The sequence below is a fragment of the Manis javanica genome, chromosome 14 (genome assembly GCF_040802235.1).
Source record: "Manis javanica isolate MJ-LG chromosome 14, MJ_LKY, whole genome shotgun sequence".
NCBI lineage: Eukaryota > Metazoa > Chordata > Mammalia > Pholidota > Manidae > Manis > Manis javanica.
This window is the reverse complement of record NC_133169.1, coordinates 81,719,636-81,732,370: the sequence shown is the minus strand read 5'-3', so window position 1 is coordinate 81,732,370 and position 12,735 is coordinate 81,719,636. Positions and strand designations below refer to the sequence as shown.

Genomic DNA, 12,735 nt, shown 5'->3' with positions numbered 1-12,735 from the left:
TTGTATTCAGATTCTGTTGGTGGCAGGCGCCTAAAACCCTTATTCGCATATTCACTCCACTTGTCTGTGCCGATATACCAAAGGCACCTTCTCCGTATGGTAAGGGGAGGCAAGGGAGATTGGGCTGTGAGTTAGTCAGCTGTTGTAATAGTTGGCTGAGTAACAGTCCAGTGTATACACCCCCGCCCCCAACATCTTCTTTATCCATTCATCTACTGATCGACACTTAGGTTGCTTCCGTATCTCGGCTACTGTAAATGACACCACAACAAACATAGGGGTATATATATATTTTCAGAGTAGTGTTTTGTTTTTTTTTTTGAAAATACCCAGAAGTAAAATTGCTGCATCATATGGTACAAGGGCCTTTGTAGGAGGGAGGCAGGGAGAGTCAGAGAGGAAGGACACTGGATGGCAGAGGCAGAGCCAGAGCAAGACGTGGTCCCGCCACTGGCTTTGAAGACGGAGGAAAGGCCCATTAGCCAAGGAGTGCAGGCCGACTCCAGAGGCCAGGAAGGAAACGGATTCTCCTCTGGAGTCTCCAGAACGAGCCAGGCCTGCCGACGCCTTGGTTTTAGCTCTCTAGGACTAATTTCTTTTCACTTTCTGACCTCCAGAACTTTTACAAGAGTAAACTGGTATTGTTTAAACCACCGAGTTTGTGGTAATTTTTTAAGCATTTGTGTTTTAGTAAGTGTTAACAGACTTCAAACCTAAAAGATACGAAAAAAAAACCTCCTGGAGGTTGAGGTGGTGGCCATTTGATCCCATTCTGAGGTGTGTGCAGGCCGAGGGGCTGGGCCTTTTCTCCCACGGGTGTGTTGTCCTGCTCTGGGGAGCGTCTTGCCTCCTCCTGCTGCACATGTGGAATAATGTGGTCTCTCGAGGAATGTGGGCCGGTCAGCTCTTCGCAGTGCATGATGGGGGATGGGCTGTACTTTTGCTTCTCATTGGTGGCATGAGCTTAAAACCTTAGTAGCTTATGAATTCTGCTAGCGTTCCTACTTTTCCAGCTACGCGCCTGTATGTTGGATGCACCAGATCGTACCTATGGGGGAGCAGGGAGGACCACCTGGGGCTCTGACCCAAGGCCTGGCTGCCTGAGGAAGGGTGTCCCCCTTGGCCACCACCACACATGTTAAGGACTTAGAACAAGATCCAAGAAATTCCATGGTCTTCTGGCTGCTTCCTGCCTCTCTCCCTCTCTGCCTCCCAGCGTGGGATGGATGACCTCATCAGGTCTGTTTTTAAAAAGCAAGCTAACTGTGACCGTGTGAAGGATGAAATAGAATAAGCAAGCAGGTCAAGAAGGAGGCTGGCACATTAACTGGGTCAGGAGGCACTGGTAGTAGTGTGGTCCAGACCAGAAGAGTTTGGTTTGGGGCCTGCTGAGTTTGAGGCATGTAGTGGGCACTGCCCAGGGCCCCCTCCCCTTTAGGACTGAGGCCCTCAGTAGGCCTGGGTGTAGGTTGATAGTGGCTCACAGCTGCATTCCTTTCTGGATGTTGCCTTTGGCTGAAAGGAGCATCATTGCTCAGGGAGTCCTGGGAACTTGGCGGAAGTGGTTACCGGGAGGAGGGAGTGATGGGCAGAAAAGGCGGTCTGAGAGCCTGGCTGGCTTGGGCAACACGGAGGTCACTGGCGGCTGCAGCCAAGGGAACATGAGGAGGGACGAGGTATGGGTTGCAGGGGCATGAAGACTACATGGGAGGCCATGAGCAGGGGCTGGACCTGAGTCTAGAAGGAGAGGGAGGAAGCAGGGCATGGGGACACCTGCCAGGAAGCAGGGATGATGTAAAGGAACCAGGCTGGATAAGTGGCTTAGTTTGAGTGGATGGTGGGGGAAAGAGGGGCAGGCTTGCTGGAAAAGCAAGTGGTGCTCAGGTATGGTGTCTTAAATGGTGGAAGTTAGACAAGACTCAGCCAGACTGTCTCTACACAGGTGCCTGAGTTCCCCTGGGTTCAGGATGCTGCCCAACAGTGGGCACTGGGCACTTTGTCCCCAGAGTGTGGACCGGCTGTTCACGTGGATGTTTTGATTATGGTCCAAGGACTCCATGTTTATGAATACAGATGTAATGAATTTTCTCAAGTGAGTCCATTTAGCCAGTTTAATGCCTTGATCAGTCTCCTATCTTGTCTAGTGAACTTGTTTCTAATACTTTTTGTTTTTATTTTAACTTTACTAAAATTATTTCCACAGAATTTAATTCTTTTTTTTGTGTGTAAAAAAAAGAATTTAATACATCTATCAAATTGTATCCATTAAAACTTCTGACATTCTGAATTTTCTTATGTGACCATTATTTCTATCAAATTCAATTTTCCTTGACAAATATTTGCAGATTTAAATTTTATCAAGGCAATTTAATGTTTCTTTATATACTCTAACAAATTGTACAGTGTGAGATTTTAACCATTGTCAGTTCTATTTTTGAGGAGATTATTCCTTCTAGTAAAATTCATTATAACAAGGATGAAAGATTAAAAGTTTATATTTATTTCTTCACCAATTTACTGCAAACTTACAAGTAGACTCTGCAGTGGTTCCAGTCTCTCTCTTGTTCAGCAGTGGGTGACTGCATTGGAGGTCTAATTCTTCCATCTGTTTCTGATCACTTGTGTGCTGGTATAAGTCACCTCCTCTGTTGGCAGCACGCGGTGAGGTCAGGAGATTTTCAGGACCAGCGATGCCACTTCCCGGCGCGGCAACATGAATATTCCCCGTCACCAAGCGCTGACTCTGCAGTCGGTGCGCTGACCCTTTACAGGCACTTTCTCACTCAGCTCTCCTTCCTCTGCCCAGTTGATAGAGATGGAAACTGCAGCTTAGAGAAGTTGCAGGACATAATTGGATTTTAACCTAGTTTCTCTGACTCTAAAGCCCGCAGTTTACACTACTGGGGTTCACTATATTTCACTGTGTTTGTGTATTTAGCACACACCTGGTCACTGCCTCATGCTATTTGTGGGATTGGGGAGTTGGTCATGGAATATCTGGCACAGACCCTCCCTGTCATTACACACATACATACACACACATTACAAATGAGGAAATCAAGGCAGGGAAGAGAAGGGAAAAGCCCAGGGTCAAATAGTTATTGGGTGGCATAGCTGGCTATAACCCAGGTTTCCAAAACCCTGTGCCAACCTCTGGTGGTGGTCACCGTGCAGCTTAGCTCAGCTGCTCCCACAAGTGTCTTCAGATCTCCTTGTGTTCATCGGGTGGCCCATTTGATGGGGAGCCAGACATTATGAATCACCTGAGACTGGGGAACCCTGGATCCCTGGTGATGGGGACTGTTAAATACTGGCTCGCAGTGACCAGGTCTGCCAGTTGCCCCATGCCCATCCTGGTCCTTGTGGCTCTTGGTAGGTTCTGATTTCCCCGTTAGAAGGAGCTGAGTGGGGCCTCCAGAACTCTGCTCCTGTTTGGGGGTGCTGAGCAGGGAGCAGAGGGGGCCTCTTCCGCGTGTGGGCCTGGGAACGCACATCAGTTGCCTCCTCGGCCTCCACTGTGGATAATGCAGAGGTGCATCCGGTCCTGAAAAGACCACAAAGATGTTTTTTTTCCTTTGTGTTAGTGTAACATACTTACTTTTTGAGATTATATAAGGAATGCTGGTTCATTGTGGTGCGGTTTTCCTTTAAAGGGGTTATTTCATAAGGACTGTCATAGCTAGAATCATAATAATATGAGAATGAGAAACAGGTCTGTTTTTTTCCTCTCCCTGAAAGCCCACATTTGCACAGTGAAAGGAAGCATGGGGCTCAGCATGGAAATAACTACACTCTTGACCTAATTAGATGGTATGAAAGCTGGCTGGCTGGTAACAGACTGGGGTGGCTTTTCTTGATGTGGAATTCTGGGGTGTCTGTGCTGGGAGCCCTGACCCTCAAACCCCACTGTCCCCCACAACCTCTGAACGGCAACACATGGTCACAATTACATATGCGAGGGAAGAACTTTCAGAACTGTGCATCTCAGGTATTTTCCACTAATGCCAGACAAGAAAGTCTATTAGGGGGAAGAATGTAGCTGGAAGATTCCCGGGCACACCTGTGGGGTCAGCTAAGGGTCCTGGCCTTGCTGCCCTCCCTCTGCTCTCCCAGTGGTCTGGCTGGGGCCCACATCTGCTGGGTTAATCAGAAGGGGCGACTTTGCTCTGTGAAGCTGGAGACTCCTGTTTCTAATCCTCCACCCAAAATGAGGCCCCACATCCAAGGACCCTACTCTGAGAGTCCTTTTAGCAGGTAGAGCAAAGGCGAGCCCCAGGGCCTCTGCCGGTGTGCCGTCTCGTCTGTCCTCCTCTCTAGGGATAACACGGGCTTTTCCTGGGCTTAGCCTCTCAGGCGGCCAGCTCTGTGGGGAGCGTGCCCGGGAGTGTGGGTCTCACACAACGATGCCAGTGTTCCGGCCTTTGCCACCCCGCACACCCAGCCTCCATTAGCAGCAGAGACGTGGAGAGAGGCTGACTTGCCAGTGAGTCTTCCTTTGTTTGACTCCATTAGCAACTGACCTATCAGCCTTTGTGAGATGAAGATTCCAGAACCCACTGCTGACTCCTGCAGCTTTCAGTGGGAACAGTTGGTCTCTGTTCTTCTCACAGTTCACTTTGGGTGGAGAAAGAAGAAACCGCCGTTCCATCTCCCAAAAGCATTTTGTAAAAGGACTGTTAATTCTAGGTACAGTTTATTTTGCCCGACACCTCTCAGACAGTCAATAATTCCGGTTTGTTTATGATTATCCTCGCTCCCTCCCCTTCCGTCTGCCACCGGAGTCTGTGCCTCTCTCTGCAGCCACCCCACAGAATGGGGAAGCATCTGTCTCTCTAATGACCGGCCATGGCAATCTCGGCTGTTCAGTATGGCTAGATGAAGAAAACATTTAATTTCCACTATACGGGGCACTCCAAAGCCAGATTTGACAACTGTTCCATTGAACACTAGTATTTCACAATTTCCTTAGATAACAAAAGAAACAGTTCTTACTCCTGGAGGAATATATTTACAAGATGGGAAGTTGATAACTAGGCTACTAGAATGACAAATAGTTTTGAAATACACTGGGTATAGACTTTGGTGAAAGTGCATTGCCTTCTGTGAGATGGAATTCTTCTAGAGTGTCTTATTCTTAGCCTGAAGGGCTTGTAGAAGGCTTGGTGAGAAGCAGGGACCTGGGTCCTGCTTCCTGGGGACTCCTTGGAGTCCAGGAGAGAGAGAGAGCCTTTGGCCGAGGGCCTTGAGGGCAGCATGATAGCAGGTAGGAGTTCCAAGCGGGGGGGTGGGGGGGAATCCCTGAGGGCTGGGGAAGCTGGGTGGGGGGGAGAAGCTCCATGTAGAGGTGGGGTGCACATAGGTTAGTGAAGGATGGGAGGGCCTTGGTAAATTGGGGAACTGGGGCCACAGGGAGGGCAAAGAGACTCATAGTATTTGCTGCAGTGAAAGTATTGAGGGGTCCGTTGGGATCCTGGGTGGAGGGGGCTACTCTGTGGGTAGGGAGAGGCCTCAGACCTTGGCCGAGAGAGAGAGATTCATGGACATGTGTGCAAGTGGAGGCAAGGTGGGTCTCTGCGTCGGCCCTGTGGCAGGGAGGTGTCCCAGAGGTAAGGACGAAGAAGGCCACCATTATGGAGGCACACTGTGTGAGCCCAACACCTTGGGGGTGCATTAGCAGAAGAATCACAAAGGCCAGCTGGTAAGATAGGAGCCTGGGACGGGGAGGTGGCTGGGCCTCCGAGAGCCCTCTGGGGGTGGGGCTCTTGCTCCCACTGTAGAGCCCCGCTGTCCCTTGAGCTCCTCCGTTCTCATGGGCCATGGCCGGCCAGAGAGGCACAGCCTCTGTCGCCTGCCCGTGACCCTCCTGCCTCTCCCTGTCCCCCTGGGACTACACACTGGAGGCCTGGGCTGTGATGGGGGTGGGGGGAAGACTGGAGTCAGAAAGTCCCCTTTTCGCCTGATGAAATGGCAGACGTCCTCAGAGACCGGGGTAGTGAGAAACGGGCGCAGGAAGTGTGCCATGATCCTCCAAAACAGCCCCTTCCACCAACATTTTACCCTCATTTCCCACTGCTTTGGGCTTTTCTGAATAATTAATTGGTGAAGCAAGCACCTGCTCTGATTTTTTGTAGGTAATTAGTAGGTCAGGCATCTACCAGAAAAGAGGATTTCTTGGGGTCCCTCTGGGTCCTGTCCTCCCAGTCCTGTCCCCTCCTGGCCCTGCTTTGTGACAAACTCACCTGGCTTCAATTTGCTTCTTGGCTCCAAATATGATGTTATCTTCCTGCGTGTCTCCACCTCCCAGTAATCTTTAGTCAGCTCCCCCCATGGTGGAGTGAATCCCTGCAGATCTGGGCTGTGAACCCCTGAGAGAAGAGGATTTTGTGACCCATTCTCCTATGCTGAACACATTTAACGTAAGAAGGAGGAAGATTAGATAAACCTTGTTATAAAATTTTCACCATGTCTTTTGACCTGTTATAATACCAGGATTAAGTATTTCTGCCCTAAACCCTACTAGTACAGTCATTTCCTTTTTTTTTTATTAAGGTATCATCGATATACAATCTTATGAAGGTTTCACATGAGCAACATTGTGGTTAATACATTCACCCATGTTATCGAGTCCCCCCCTCCACCCCACCGTAGTCACTGTCCATCAGTGTAGCAAGATGCCACAGAGTCACTACTTGTCTTCTCTGAGCTATACTGTCTTCCCCATGACCGCATACACACCATGTGTACCAATCATGATACCCCACAATCCCTTTCTCCCTACCCCCCCGCCCTCCTTCACCCCCCCCACTTTGGTAACCACTAGTCCCTTCTTGGAGTCTGTGAGTCTGCAGCTGTTTAGTTCCTTCAATTTTGCTTTGTTGTTATACTTCACAAATGAGTGAAATCTTTTGGTGCTTGTCTTTCTCTGCCTGGCTTATTTCACTGAGCATAATACCCTCTAGCTCCATCCATGTTGTTGCAAATGGTAGGATCTGTTTTCTTCTTATGGCTGAATAATATTCCATTGTGTATATGTACCACATCTTCTTTATCTATTCATCTACTGATGGACACTTAGTTGCTTCCATATCTTGGCTCTTGTAAATAGAGCTGTGATAAACATAGGGGTGCATATATCTTTTTGAATCTGGGATCTTGTTTTCTTTGGGTAAATCCCTAGGAGTGGAATGACTGGGTCTAATGGTATTTCTATTTTTAGTTTTTTGAGGAGCCTCCATATTGCTTTCCACAAAGGTTGAACTAATTTGCATTCCCACCAACAGTGTAGGAGGGTTCCCCTTTCTCCTCATCCTCACCAGCATTTGTGATTCCTGTCTTTTCAGTGTTGGTCATCCTAACTGGTGTGAGGTGATATCTCATTGTGGTTTTAATTTGTATTTCCCTGATAATTGGCAATGTGGAGCATCTTTTCATATGTGTGTTGGCCATCTGAATTTCTTCTTTGGAGAAGTGTCTGTTCATATCCTCCTCCCTTTTTTTTAATCTGGTTATTTGCTTTTTGGGTGTTGAGGCATGTGAGTTATTTTGTTTCCTTTGCCTGAGGAGATGTGTTCAGGAGAAAGTTGCTCATGTTTATATTCAAGAGATTTTTGCCTATGTTTCCTTCTAAGAGTTTTACGGTTTGATGACTTACATTCAGGTCTTTGATCCACTTCGAGTTTACTTTTGTATATGGGGTTAGACAGTGATCCAGTTTCATTCTCTCACATGTAGCTGTCCAGTTTTGCCAACACTATTTGTTGAAGAGGCTGTCATTTCCCCATTGTATACCCATGGCTCCTTTACCGTATATTAATTGACCATATTTGCTTGGGTTTATATCTGGGCTTTCTATTCTGTTCTATTGATCTATGGCTCTGTTCTTGTGCCAGTACCAAATTGTTTTGATTACTGTGGTTTTGTAATAGAGCTTGAAGTTGGGGACTGTAATCCCACTCACTTTATTCTTCCTTCTCAGGATTGCTTTGGCTATTCGGGGGTTTTGTGTGAATTTTAGAACTATTTGTTCTAGTCCGGTGAAGAATGCTATTGTTATTTTGATAGGGATTGTATTGAATCTGTAGATTACTTTAGGCAGGTTCTTATCCATGGGCATGGGATATATTTCCATTTATTGGTGTCTTCTTTAATTCTCTCATGTGTATCTTGTAGTTTTCAGGGTATTAGGTCTTTCATCTCCTTGGTTAGGTTTATTCCTAGGTATTTTATTCTTGTAGATGCAATTGTGAATGGAATTGTTTTCCTGATTTCTCTTTCTGCTAGTTCATCATTTGTGTATAGGAATACAACAGATTTCTGTGTATTAATTTTGTATCCTGTAACTTTTCTGAATTCAGTTATTAGTTCTAATAGTTTTGGGGTGGATTTTTTAGGGTTTTTTATGTACAATATCATGTCATCTGCAAACAGTGACAGTTTAACTTCTTCCTTACCAATCTGGATGCCTTTTATTTCTTTGTGTTGTCTGATTGCCATGGCTAGGACCTCCAGTACCATGTTGAATAAATGTGGGGAGAGTGGGCATCTTTGTCTTGTTTCTGCTCTTAGAGGAAAAGCTTTCAGCTTTTCACTGTTAAGTATGATGTTGGCTGTGGGTTTGTCATATATGGCCTTTATTATGTTGTGGTACTTGCCCTCTATACCCATTTTGTTGAGAGTTTTTATCAAGAATGGATGTTGAATTTTGTCAAATACTTTTTTAACATATATGGAGATGATCATGTGATTTTTCTACTTCTTTTTGTTGATGTGGTGTATGATTTTGATGGATGTTCAAATATTGTACCATCCTTGCATCCCTGGAATAAATACTATTTTGATAGGGATTGTATTGAATCTGTAGATTACTTTAGGCAGGTTCCTATCCATGGGCATGGGATGTATTTCCATTTATTGGTGTCTTCTTTAATTCTCTCATGAGTGTCTTTTACATTTGCTTGATCATGATGGATGATCTTTTTGATGTATTTTTGAATTTGATTTGCTAATATTTTGTTGAGTATTTTTGCATCTATGTTCATCAGGGATATTGGTCTGTAATTTTATTTTTTTGTGGTGTCTTTGCCTGGTTTTGGCATTAGAGTGATGCTGTCCTCATATAATGAGTTTGGAAGTATTCCCTGTTCTTCTACTTCTTGGAAAACTTTAAGGAGGATGGGTATTAGTTCTTCTCTAAATGTTTGATAAAATTCAGCAGTGAAGCCATCTGGTCCAGGTGTTTTGTTCTTTGGTAGTTTTTTTTATTACCAAGTCAATTTTTTTTTTGCTGGTAATTGGTCTGTTTAGATTTTCTGTTTCATCCTGGGTCATTCTTGGAAGATTATATTTTTCTAGAAAGTTGTCCATTTCTTCTAGGTTATCCAGTTTGCTGGCATGTCATTTTTCATAGTGTTCCCTAATAATTCTTTGTATTTCTGTGGTGTCTGTAGTGATTTTTTATTTCTCATTTTTGATTCTATTTGTATGTGTAGACTCTTTTTTTCTTGATAAATCTGGCCCAGGGGGTTATCAATTTTCTTTATTTTCTTGAAGAAGTAGCTCCTGGTATCATTGATTATGTGTATTATTTTTTTCTTCTTGATTATATTTATTTTTGCTTTGATTTTTATTATGTCCTGCCTTCTACTAACTTTGGGTGTTCTTTGTTCTTCTTTTTCTAGTTTCATTAATTGTGAATTTAGACTGTTCATTTGGGATTTTTCTTCTTTCCTGGTAAGTCTGTATTGCTATATACTTCCCTTGTAGCACAGCCTTTGCTGCGCCCCACAGATTTTGCGTTGTTGAGTTATTGTCTTTATTTGTTTCCATATATTGCTTGATCTCTGTTTTTATTTGGCCACTGGTCCATTGATTATGTATTAAGCCTCCATGTGTTTGTGGGCTTTTTTTTTTTTGCATAATTTATTTCTAGTTTCATAACTTTGTGTTCTGAGAAGCTAGTTGGTACAATTTCAGTCCTTCTGAATGTACTGAGGCTCTTTTTGTGGCCTAGTATATGATCTATTCTTGAAAATGTTCCATGTGTACTTGAGAAGAATGTGTATCCTGCTCCTTTTGGGTGCAGTGTTCTGTAGATGTCTGTTAGGTCCATCTGTTCTAATGTGTTGTTCAGTGCCTCTGTGTCCTTACTTATTTTCTGTCTGGTGGATCTGTCCTTTGGAGTGAGTGGTGTGTTGAAGTCTCCTAGAATGAATGCATTGCATTCTATTTCCCCCTTTAATTCTGTTAGTATTTGTTTCACATATGTAGGTGCTCCTATGTTGGATGCATAGGTATTTATAATGGTTATATCCTCTTGTTGGACTAACCCCTTTATCACTGTGTAATGTCCTTCTTTGTCTCTTGTTACTTTCTTTGTTTCAAAATCATTCTTGTCTGATACAAGTACTGCTGCTCCTGCTTTTTTTATTCCTATTATTTGCATGAAATATCTTTTTCCATTCCTTCACTTTTAGTCTGTGTATGTCTTTGGGTCTGAAATAAGTGTCTTGTAGGCAGCATATAGATGGGTCTGGTTTCCTTATCCATTCTCCCACTCTGTGTCTTCTGATTGTTACATTCAGTCAATTTACATTGACGGTGATTATCAAAAGGTATGTACTTATTGCCATTGCAGGCTTTAGATTCATGGTTATAAAAGGTTCAAGGGCAGCTTCTTTACTATCTAACAGTCTAACTTAACTCACTTAGTATGCTATTTCAAACATAATCTAAAGGTTCTTTTTTTTTCTCCATTCTTTTTCTTCGTCCTCCATTCTTTATATATTGGTATCATACTCTGTACACTTTGTGTATCCCTTGCCAGACTTTGGGCATAGTTAATTTAATTTTATATTTGCTTAGTAAGTAATTGGTCTACTTCCTTTACTGTGGTTTTATTTTCTGTGGTAATAGCTATTTAACCTTAGGAGCACTTCCATCTATAGCAGCCCCTCCAAAATACACTGTAGAGTTGGTTAGTGAGAGGTAAATTCCCTCATCTTTTGCTTATCTGGTAATTGTTTAATCCCTCCTTCATATTTACATGATAATCATGCTGGATACAGTGTCCTTGGTTCAAGGCCTTTCTGTTTCATTGCATTAAATATATGATACCACTCTCTTCTGGCCTGTAAGATTTCTGCTGAGAAGTTTGATGATAGCCTGATGGGCTTTCCTTTGTATGTGATCTGTTTTTCTCTCTCTGGCTGCTTTTAATGGTCTGTCCATGTCCTTTATCTTTGACATTTTAATTATTATATGTCTTGTTGTCTTCCTTGGTCCCTTGTGTTGAAGATCTGCGCACTTCCATGGCCGGAGAGACTATTTCTTTCCCCAGACTGGGAAAGTTTTCAGCAATTATTTCCTCAAAGACACCTTCTGCCCCTTTTTCTCTCTTTTCTTTCTCTGGTACCCCTTTAATGTGAATATTTTTCTGTTTGAATGGTCACACAGTTCTCTTAATATTCTTTCATTCCTAGAGATCCCTTTTTCTCTCTGTACCTCAGTTTCTTTGTATTCCTGTTCTCTAATTTTTAGTTCATTTACCGTCTCCTCTACCTCATCTAATCTGCTTTTAAATCCCTCCATTGTATGTTTCATTTCAGATACTGTATTCTTCAAAGTTTCTATCTCTTTCTTGAAGTTCTCCCTTAGGTCTTGAATATTTTTTTGTGACTCTGTGAGCATGTTTATGATTTTTATTTTGAAATATTTATGAGGAAGATTGATGATTTCAGTTTCACTTAGCCCTCTTTCTGGTGTTTGTGGGATTTTTATTTGTACCAGGTTCTTTTGCCATTTAATATTTGTGATTAATAGTATGGAATAATAACTTTGTGTAGGTGGCGCCCTCTAGTGCCTGGAAAATCTACTCTCTGGGGCTGTTCAGCCCCTGGAGCAATGGTGGGCGTCACAGGTGAGTGGTGCTGGTGCCTGCTGGGAGGAAAGAGCTCTTTCCTGCTTCCCGGCTGCAGTGCCTGCCTCCACTGCCAGGGACAGTGGGCCAAGTGTGCAGGGAGGAGCCTCTGCATTATGCCTCTGTAGCTGCTGAAGGCAGGGCCACCTCATGGCTGGCACAATGGTGGGGGCAGCAGGTTTGCAAGCAGGTGCCAGCCGGGAGGAAGGAGTGGCAGGTTACATATTGCAGTAGGGGGCCTTGGCGCTATGTTGCCAGCCAGGGGGATAGAGCGCTTGAAGCTCTTGAAAGTTCCCAACCTGCTGGGCTGAGTGTGACAGGGTGATATTTTCTACCTGTCCTTTCTCCTGAGCAGCAAGCTCTGTGTAATCCTTGCCGCTTTAGCAGCCCTCTTGCTGTTGGGAAGCCTTTCAAAGTGCCAGCCTTTCTTTTGTCCCAGACAGCCGGTGGTGGTTACCTGTTCTCCACAAGTGGCTGGAATCTCAGTCTCTCTGAGTATTCTGCCTGTCTTTGTATTGTAACCCCACTAATCTCCAGAGTACCATGTAATGTAGGTACAGCTCCCAGAGCAGATCTCCAGGGCTGGGTGTTCAGCAATCCTAGGCTTCTAGCCCCTCCCTGCCCTGTTTATTGTCCTCCTATTGGTGTGCTGGGGTTGGGGGATGGCTTTGGTCCCACTGGATTACAGCTTTGCTGCTTTACCCTTTTCCATGAGGTCTTCTCTTTTTCCCAGATGTAAGCCATCTGTTGCAATCTCCTTTCTGGTCACTCTTTCAGGATTAGTTGTACTTGCTATGTTTTCATATTATATGTGATTTGGG

General features: G+C 44.4%; 1 long non-coding RNA gene across 2 annotated transcripts in view; it reads left to right on the top strand.

The window, feature by feature from the left end:
- Nucleotides 1–12,735, top strand: part of LOC140846128 (uncharacterized) — a 42,229-nt gene that overhangs the window by 16,300 nt on the left and 13,194 nt on the right. The gene's annotated exons all lie outside the window — the stretch shown is intronic.